The sequence below is a fragment of the Papio anubis genome, chromosome 2, assembly GCF_008728515.1.
Source record: "Papio anubis isolate 15944 chromosome 2, Panubis1.0, whole genome shotgun sequence".
Lineage (NCBI taxonomy): Eukaryota > Metazoa > Chordata > Mammalia > Primates > Cercopithecidae > Papio > Papio anubis.
The window spans coordinates 100,269,267-100,277,660 of record NC_044977.1 but is presented as its reverse complement, the minus strand read 5'-3'; the positions used below and the strand labels follow the sequence as shown (position 1 = coordinate 100,277,660).

General features: G+C 42.7%; 1 long non-coding RNA gene across 1 annotated transcript; it reads right to left on the bottom strand.

Annotated features, from left to right (window-relative positions):
• Positions 1–281: 281 nt before the first annotated feature.
• On the bottom strand, positions 282–7,596 carry LOC108584600. The gene is made up of 3 exons (XR_001899880.3): positions 6,953–7,596; positions 5,541–5,618; positions 282–591 (listed from the first exon to the last, which is right to left on the bottom strand). It is a non-coding gene; the product is annotated as an uncharacterized LOC108584600 (long non-coding RNA).
• Positions 7,597–8,394: the final 798 nt, after the last annotated feature.

Below are 8,394 nucleotides of genomic sequence, written 5' to 3'. Positions count from 1 at the left end.
TGCCATACCGAAGAACAGCAGGCAGGCCCACGTGCTGGAAGAAAATTTGCAAGGGAAAGAATGATAGGAGATGAGGAAAGAGAGAGGATAGGGGATCAGACTGTGAAAGGCCTTGCAGCCCACTTAGCAAGGAAGTAAGTGTCATGATGATCTGACTTACGTTTTAAAAGGATCTCTGACTACTGTGTGGACAACAGACTGTAGTGTGAAGGGTGAAGGGGGGAGACCATGTAGGAAGCTGTATTAAGTATCCGTTGCTATATTAACAAATACCTCAAAACTTTGTGGCCTCAAACAACAGCATTTATTATCTCACTGCCTCTGTAGGTCAGGAATCCAGGCACAATTTCGCCGAGTCCTCTGGTTCAGGGTCCTTCACAGGCTGCAACCAAGTTGTCAGCCAGGGCTGCAGTCATCTCAAGGTTCCACTGCGGAAAGATGCACTTCCAGCTTCACTTGGGCAGTTGTCAGCAGGATTCAGTTTTTTTCAGGATATTGTATCCTGGGCCTCAGCTCTTGTCTCTCCAGGGGGCTTCTCATTTTCTTGCCATGTGGGGCTCTCCACCACAGAGCTCACAACAGGGCAGCTTGCTTCATCACAGCAAGCAAACAGAAAAGAGAGGGAGGCAGAGAAACAGAGAGAAAGACAGAGAGATAGAGGTCACAGTCTTTTATACTCTAATCTCAGAAGTATATCCCACAACTTCTGTCATAGTCTATGCCTTAGAAGAAAGTCACTAAGTCCAGCTCTTTCTGAAGGGGAAGGGATTATGCAAAGGTTAGAATACCAGAAGGCAGAAATCATTAGGGGCCATTTTAGAAGTGTCCACCACAGAGGCTATTGCAGTTATCCAAACAAAAGATAGTGGTGACTTGCATAAGGTTTGTTGTAACAGAGGAGGAGAGTAGTCAGGTTCTCAATAAAATTTTAAAGGTACAGCCAACAAGAGTTTTTGTCTGAATGGATATGGGATGTGAAAGTGGAAGATCGGCTGGGCGAGGTGTCTCATACCGGTAATCCTACCACTTTGAGAGGCCAAGGTGGGAGGATCACTTGAGGTCAGGAGTTCAAAACCAGTCTGGCCAACATGGTGAAACCCCATCTCTACTAAAAATATAAAAAAATTAGCCAGGCGAGGTGGCAGGCATCTGTAATCCCAGCTACTCAGGAGGCTGAGGCAGGAGAATCACTTGAACCAGGGAGGCGGAGGTTGCAGTGAGCCAAGATCGCACCACTGCACTCCAGCCTGAGCGACAGAGTAAGACTCCGTCTCAAAAAAAAAAAAAAAAAAAAGCAAAGGATTGAGGGTGACTTCAGGGTGTCTGCTCTGAACAACTGGAAGGATGGAGTTGCCATTGACACAGATGGGGAAAACTAAACAGTAAGGTTTAGTGGATTAATAGGGAGGGGTTGCTGAAGATCAGGAGCTCTGTGTGGTGTGTTAAGTTTGAGATCTCCAACAGATGAATGGATAAAGAAAATGTGGTACTTATACACAATGGACTGCTATTCAGCCATCAAAAGAATGAGATTCTGTCATTTGCAATAGCATGGATGGAACTGGAGATCATCATGTTAAGTGAAATAAGCCAGGTACAGAAAGACAAACATCACACGGTCTCACTTACTTGTGGGATCTAAAAGTCAAAACAATTGAACTCACAGGGATAGAGAATAGAAGGATGGTTACCAGAGGCTGGGAAAGATAGTGAGTGGTGTGGTGAGGGGAGGTGGGGATGGTTAATGCATACACAAAAAATTTAGGAAGAATGAATAAGACTAGTATTTGATAGCACAACAGGGGGACTATAATCAGTAATAATTTAATTGTACATTTAAAAATACCTAAAAGAGGCCGGGCACGGTGGCTCACACCTGTAATCCCAGCACTTTGGGAGGCCGAGGCAGGCGGATCACAAGGTGAGGAGATTGAGACCATCCTGGCTAACTTGGTGAAGCCCCATCTCTACTAAAAATACAAAAAATTAGCCGGGTGTGGTTGCAAGTGCCTCTACTGCGCCACACACTGACTGTCCCCTCTCCCAGCTACTCAGGAGGCTGAGGCAGGAGAATGGCTTGAACCCGGGAGGCAGAGCTTGCAGTGAGCCGAGATTGCACCACTGCACTCCAGCCTGGGCAACAGAGCGAGACTCAGTATCAAAAAAATATAAAAATAAAAATAAATTTAAATTTAAATTTAAAAAAACCTAAAAGAGTATAATTGGGTTGTTTGTAACACAAAGGATAAATGCTCGAGGAGATGGATACCCGATTTTCCATGATGTGATTATTATGCATTGCATACCTGTACCAAAATATCTCATGTGACCCACAAATATATACACCTACTATGTAACCACGAAAATTAAAAATAAAAATAAAATTAAAAATAAAAAAAGTCTGAGATCACGATTTGACAACTAAGTATATCACAAGTCCTTGAGCTGTCCTTCAAGTTCCCTTTAATTTTTATCATAACTTCTTTCAACTCTTAGGTTTGAGTAGATGCAATTTTATTCCTTGACTAGGATCGCTGCTACTTTCTTCAGTCTAATTGGATCCAGCTAACAACTTTACACCCTCAATGGATTCTGCATGGTTAAGAGGATGGACTCTGGGTCTGAACAATGCACTGACTAGCCATCTGAGGGGGCACAAGTTATTTAGCCTCCCTATCCGTTTCCTCACCTGCAACGTAGGGATAATAATATCACCTCTATTCTGGAGGTTACATCTTGGGCTTTTGCAAGGATTAAATGATTTAATATGTGTAAGGCACTCAGAATGGTGCCTAGTGTCTGTTAGAAGTGCTACAAGGATTAGCTATGCAAATGTTCTATGTGAATGTGTGTGTGTGACTGGTTCTTAGCCACAATTCTGGAGTTATTTGATAAAAATTTAAATACTGGTCTTCTCAAAACTGATGTTGTCTCTCGGAAGGCTTTTGATTAACTACAGGTTCTCAGAAAATATGGACAAAGGTGCAAGAATCCCTCCAAAATTGGAATAAATACTTGAACATATTAGGGAATTTTTGTTAATTTTCAGGTGTGATAATACTGTTGGGGTTATATTTCTTTTAAAGAAATCATCTTTTAGATACATATTGAGGTATTTATGGCTAAAATTTCTTGAATTGGCCTTTAAAATGAAACAGAAGAGAGAGTGGTAAATGAGTAGAAATGAAATAAGATTGGCCCTGTGTGGATAATTTTTGAGAAAGCGTAATGTGTACATGGGAGTTTATTATACATACTATTCTATTTTTGTACATGTGGAAATTCTTCATAATAGAAACATTTTTGATCCAGGATCTATGCCAAGAGAAACTTAAGCCCTAGTACTGCTTCCCTTGGTAAATATTTGGTACAACTTGGGTTCTGAATATTTGTTTATTAGGACCACAGTGACCTCCGAAACAGTGTCCCTGCTGGTACAGAGATATACAAAACTCAGGTTTTCAGGCCCAGCATTGTCCTTTTTACATATTACTACTGCCTTTAATGAATGTTAATGCATTTAATCCTTTAAAAAAAAAAGCCAAGATGTAACACCCATCCAACTTGTCTCCAGCCGCAACCTTGCCTCCTACAGTCTATGACGAGGAGGGCATTCTTAACCCAATGTTATAATCTTTAAAACCTGTATAATCTTTATAAAACCTGTATAAAGCCTGTATAATCTTTAAAAACATGTCAGATCATGTCACTGCTCCATTTAAAACATCCATTGGCTCCCATCTTGAGAGTAAAAGCAAGTCCTTCCAGTGGCTTCCAAGGTTCCACATGCCCTGGCTCCTTCATCTCATACTCTCTCTCCCTCACTCACCCCACTTCAGCCTCATTGGTCTCCCTGCCCTTCCACACACATGCTAAGAGAGAATTGCTGTTCCCTCTGCCTGGAATTGTCATCACCCAGACAGCCACATGAAGTGCTCACTCATCTCCTGAAGTTCTCTATTCAAGTGTCACTTTTTTCCTCAAGGCCTTCCCTCACTTTCCTATTTAAAATAACTACCCTTTCCTCTTAAAGCAATTCCACCCTAGTACTCTCCATCCTCCTTTTTATTTTTCTGTGACACTTACCACCATATGACACACTATTTGCTTATTTTCTGTATCTACCCACTCAAATGACAGTTCCATGAGAGTAGAACTTTTGCCTGTTTTGTTCACTACTATGTCTTCAATTCCTTGAATAGTTTCTGGCACACACGAGGCATTCAGTATTTGCTAAATGAATTAATACATGTTCATTCCTTCTAGATGGCACCATGTCAGCATCTCTTCTCCCTGAATGCCCTGTCACTTGTTCTGCATCCTTGTTTACCACTATGTTCATTATGCTGCATTATCTAGCACCTGTCTTTCTAGTCATTCCTTTGGGGGAGAGTTGTTTCCATGGTGATACAGGAGCTTTTCTCCTGCTTAGCAGGCCTCTCAGAAAGCTCTTTGCACCATGGTTCTATTTCTAGTGTTGTTAAGACTCCAACACACACAGAACTTTCCATTCTTATCCTGGAAAGCATTCTCAATCAGTATAGCTAGCTATGTGATTTGCCTGGTGCTTTTCAGCAGTTCTGTAGGCAGGTTTATTTAAGCAGACCTCTTTTGATAGACATTTAGTATGTTCTAAGGCTTTGCCTTTTCATTCATTCACTCAAAATATTTACAAAGGGCCTGTTATACTCCAGGCACTGTTTTAGTCACTTAGCATTCACCAGTGATTCACCCTGGGTTCCCAGGGTTGAATTATCATAAATTACTCCACCTATTGTTTATGTTGTGGTAAAGAGTGTCAAAGATCTTCATCTTGCTTACTGATCTCTAGCTCCTGACTTTGCAGCCCACTGATGCGAAATATGTCCAGTAAAAACAAACAAACAACAACAACAAAGAAACAGGGCACGGTACAGAGGTTCACATCTGTAATCCTAACACTATGAGAGGCCGAGAGGATCACTCGAGTCCAGGAGTCTGAGAGCACCTTGGACAACATAATGAAACCCTCATCACTACAGAAAATTTAAAAATTAGCTGGGCATGGTGGCACGTGCCTGTAGTCTCAGATACTTGTGAGACTGAGGTGGGAGGATGGTTCAAGCCAGTGAGTCAAGGCTGCAGTGAGCTCTGATTGCACCACTGCACTCCAGCCTGGGTGACAAAGCAAGACTCTACCTCAAAAAAAAAAAAAAAAAAAGTACAGAAACCAACACTACCTCCTTGTTTGTTAAATACAAGGGACAGACCACACACACACACACACACACACACACACACACACCCCTCTATCTAGGTATTTGAAGTGTTGAACAAACTTGTACTACTGAGGAGTTGGGCACTGCATCCCAAGTGTCCTGACCCATTCCAGAGTCTATCAGCCACTTTGGGAACAGGAAGTTGGAAGTGGGCAATCACTGAGTTGCTAAGATGACCTTCATTTGCTTCTCACTCAGATTTCTGTAATAGGCCAATGTTCCTGTTCATTACGGACATTTTTTATTCCAGAGTGTGTCATTACCTGTGGTTTGTGAGCTTACCTCCTGCTTTGCGAAAGATCTAGAGCCTCCCCATTGATATAATGCTCAGAATACCTTCTTGCTATACCATCAGCATTCCTAAGGAATAAGAAAATACAAGCTCAGTTGAGAAGAAAAATCTGCGTGGTTATTCATCAGGCAGGAAAAACAAACACAAATAAAGACAGCTGCAAAGTTAACAAGAAACTATTGTTGCCAAGGACATGCTTAATCTTTAGTGTCATAATAACCTTCTTTGAGTGATTACTGCTTTCTCACTTTCTCACTGAGAAACTTTGTTCTCTAAAATCAAAGACCCTCAGAAATTTGCTGTTTGAAATTGTGTCAGTAAGAATAAAACATCTTGCTTGGAGGATCTAAGTCACTTTAACACAGAGACACAGCTTCAATTTACAAGCCAGTTGCAAAGCCTCAGAAAAGAGGTTTTCAAAGAAACAGGACCATGGGTCCACTCCGCAGTCTAGGCCTGATGTCGACCCTTTTTCACAGACCTGATTTGCTTTGAGGCTATTAAAACCCTGTTTCATTTAAGTTCCATTCAAACTTTACACTTTCTCAAAATTCCGTAACTTTATCTTTTCCTTCCTTTAGTAAAATGTCCCATGGTGTCTCTGGTGTGCAATCTCCCTCATTAAAAAAAGTCGATAGACCTGGTTTTGCTGACTACTGGTTCGTCCCTGGTGGTCTTAGGCTGACTGGGCTTGAACAGTCTTGCTTAGCTTCAGGGTTCCTAAGATTACAAATTTCAAAAACAGATACAACAAACGTTTTTTCACTCCTAAATATAAATGCTCCTGTCCACGTTGCCAGGTAGTTATGCACATGGCTATCACGTCAATTTGGTCATAACTAGGGTTAGTTCACTTCTCGGGAAGGTTAGTTACAGGAACAAGAAAGTAAGTCAGGGTTCTGCACAGCTTTTGGCTCGATTCTTGTACTGGCTTATATTTCTTTTTCTTTGGGGTTTCAGGTAAATATTTTGTCTGCTAAACTGACGCCCCCGTTCCCAGTGCCTGAACAAACAAAACGAGACACAGCTAATTAGCTGACGCTGACAGAAATACAGGTATCAATCTGGTTACAGGCAGGCAGTTCTGGCCACGTCAACACCGCAGAGACTGTGGGACAAGTGGACGTGCTACAACTGTCCCCCGCATCCCCTATCTGGGCCGCGGGACCAGTGCCCTCAGGTCTATGCCCCACTGCAAGAACCCGAAGCTCGACGCCCGCCCAGCCCTTCACATCCGTCCCTTGCAATAAGCGGGAGGAGTGCGGCTTCAGGGGACGGGCGACGGCTTACAGGACAGCTCGTACACAGTACCAGCTGACATCTCCTAAGTCTGAGTTCCTAAGCCCCTGCCACCACATCTAAGAGCGGACTGTGCCCCTTGGTGATTGGACATCCGATGCACCTTGAGTAGAGGCCAAGCAAACTACAGAGCACGTCCGGAACGCCATATTTGCGCCTGACGTCTTCCTCATGTTGCCTTTCCTCTCTGTGATTGAAGAATCAACCGGTTGGGTGTAGCAGACGGGGCGTGGCTCTTCAGGTAGAGACCGAAGTGGCTGAGAGCGGACCGAGGGCGCCATCTTGATTCCTGGCATCACCCTCAACGTGCCCTCCCTCTCGGTGATTGGACGAGCACGGCCCTTCCGGAGGCACACAGCCGACCAACCAGAGATCTGCGCGTGCTCGATCTGGTCATCTGTTTTCTGACATCTGGAGCCACTAGCGGTTATTCTGTTCATTCCCGGGCGCCTGCGACTTTCCGAAGCAAACAAGACTTGCTTGGGGAAAGTTGCCATGCCAGTATAGTGGAGCTTGGTAGAAACTTAAAAGCTGCCTGGGATGGGGATCTTGAGATGCTTGTGGGGAGCACATATTAGGAAAGCAGGGGGCTCAAGCTGCATAAAATGCTGCGGGAAATAGAAATGGGAGACGCAGAATGGTGGGAGAAAAAAGCTAGGAAGGTGTTTGGGAGTAAGATTTTGGAGCGCCTTGAATGCCAAACTAGGGAGTTTGGACTTTACCCTGTAAGATAGGGGACAAAAATCAACTTTAAACAGGAGTGACATAACAAGATAATGTACTTTAGAAAATAATTCTGTAACTGTAGAGGGAGTCCCAAAGTGTTTCTCAAAATGTGTTCAAGGAAGTTCAAAGTGTGTTTGAGAGCTTGTTTTTATATGCAGATTCTTACCCCTCCCCAGACCTGCAAATAAAGTTCTCTGGTTGTGCAGCCAGGAAACTGCATTAAAAATTTTTTTTTTAGGTTAACATACATTTGGTGAGAAAATGCATAAACCATATGGATAGGGCTTTGAATTTTCACAAGCTAAACACTTCAGCCGGGCAGGGTGGCTCGTGCCTGTAATTCCAGCTACTCAGGAGGCTTAGGCAGGAGAATGGCTTGAGGCCAGGAGTATCAGATCAGCCTGGGCAAGATAGCAAGACCCCTGTCTCTAAAAAAATTAAAAACAAAAACTACACACTCCTGTAGTTAATACCAGATGAAGAAACAACATGGCCAGCAGCTCAGAAGCTCCCTTTTCCCCTTTAGCCACTGCTGCTTGCACCAAAGGTAAACATGATCATTACTTATAAGAACCGTAGTCTTGACTGTTTTGAATTTGATATAAATAAAAGCATATAGCATATATTTGATATAAATAAAAGCATACAGCATATGTCAGCTTATTTGTTAGTGTTATTTATGAAATTCATCTGCATTGTTCCATGTAGTTGCTGTAGACTCCATTGCTATAGATTATAACAATTTATCCAGTCTCTTGTTTATGGGCCTTTGGGTAATTTCGAGTTTGGAGCTATTACCAAAAAAAAAAAAAAAAAAAA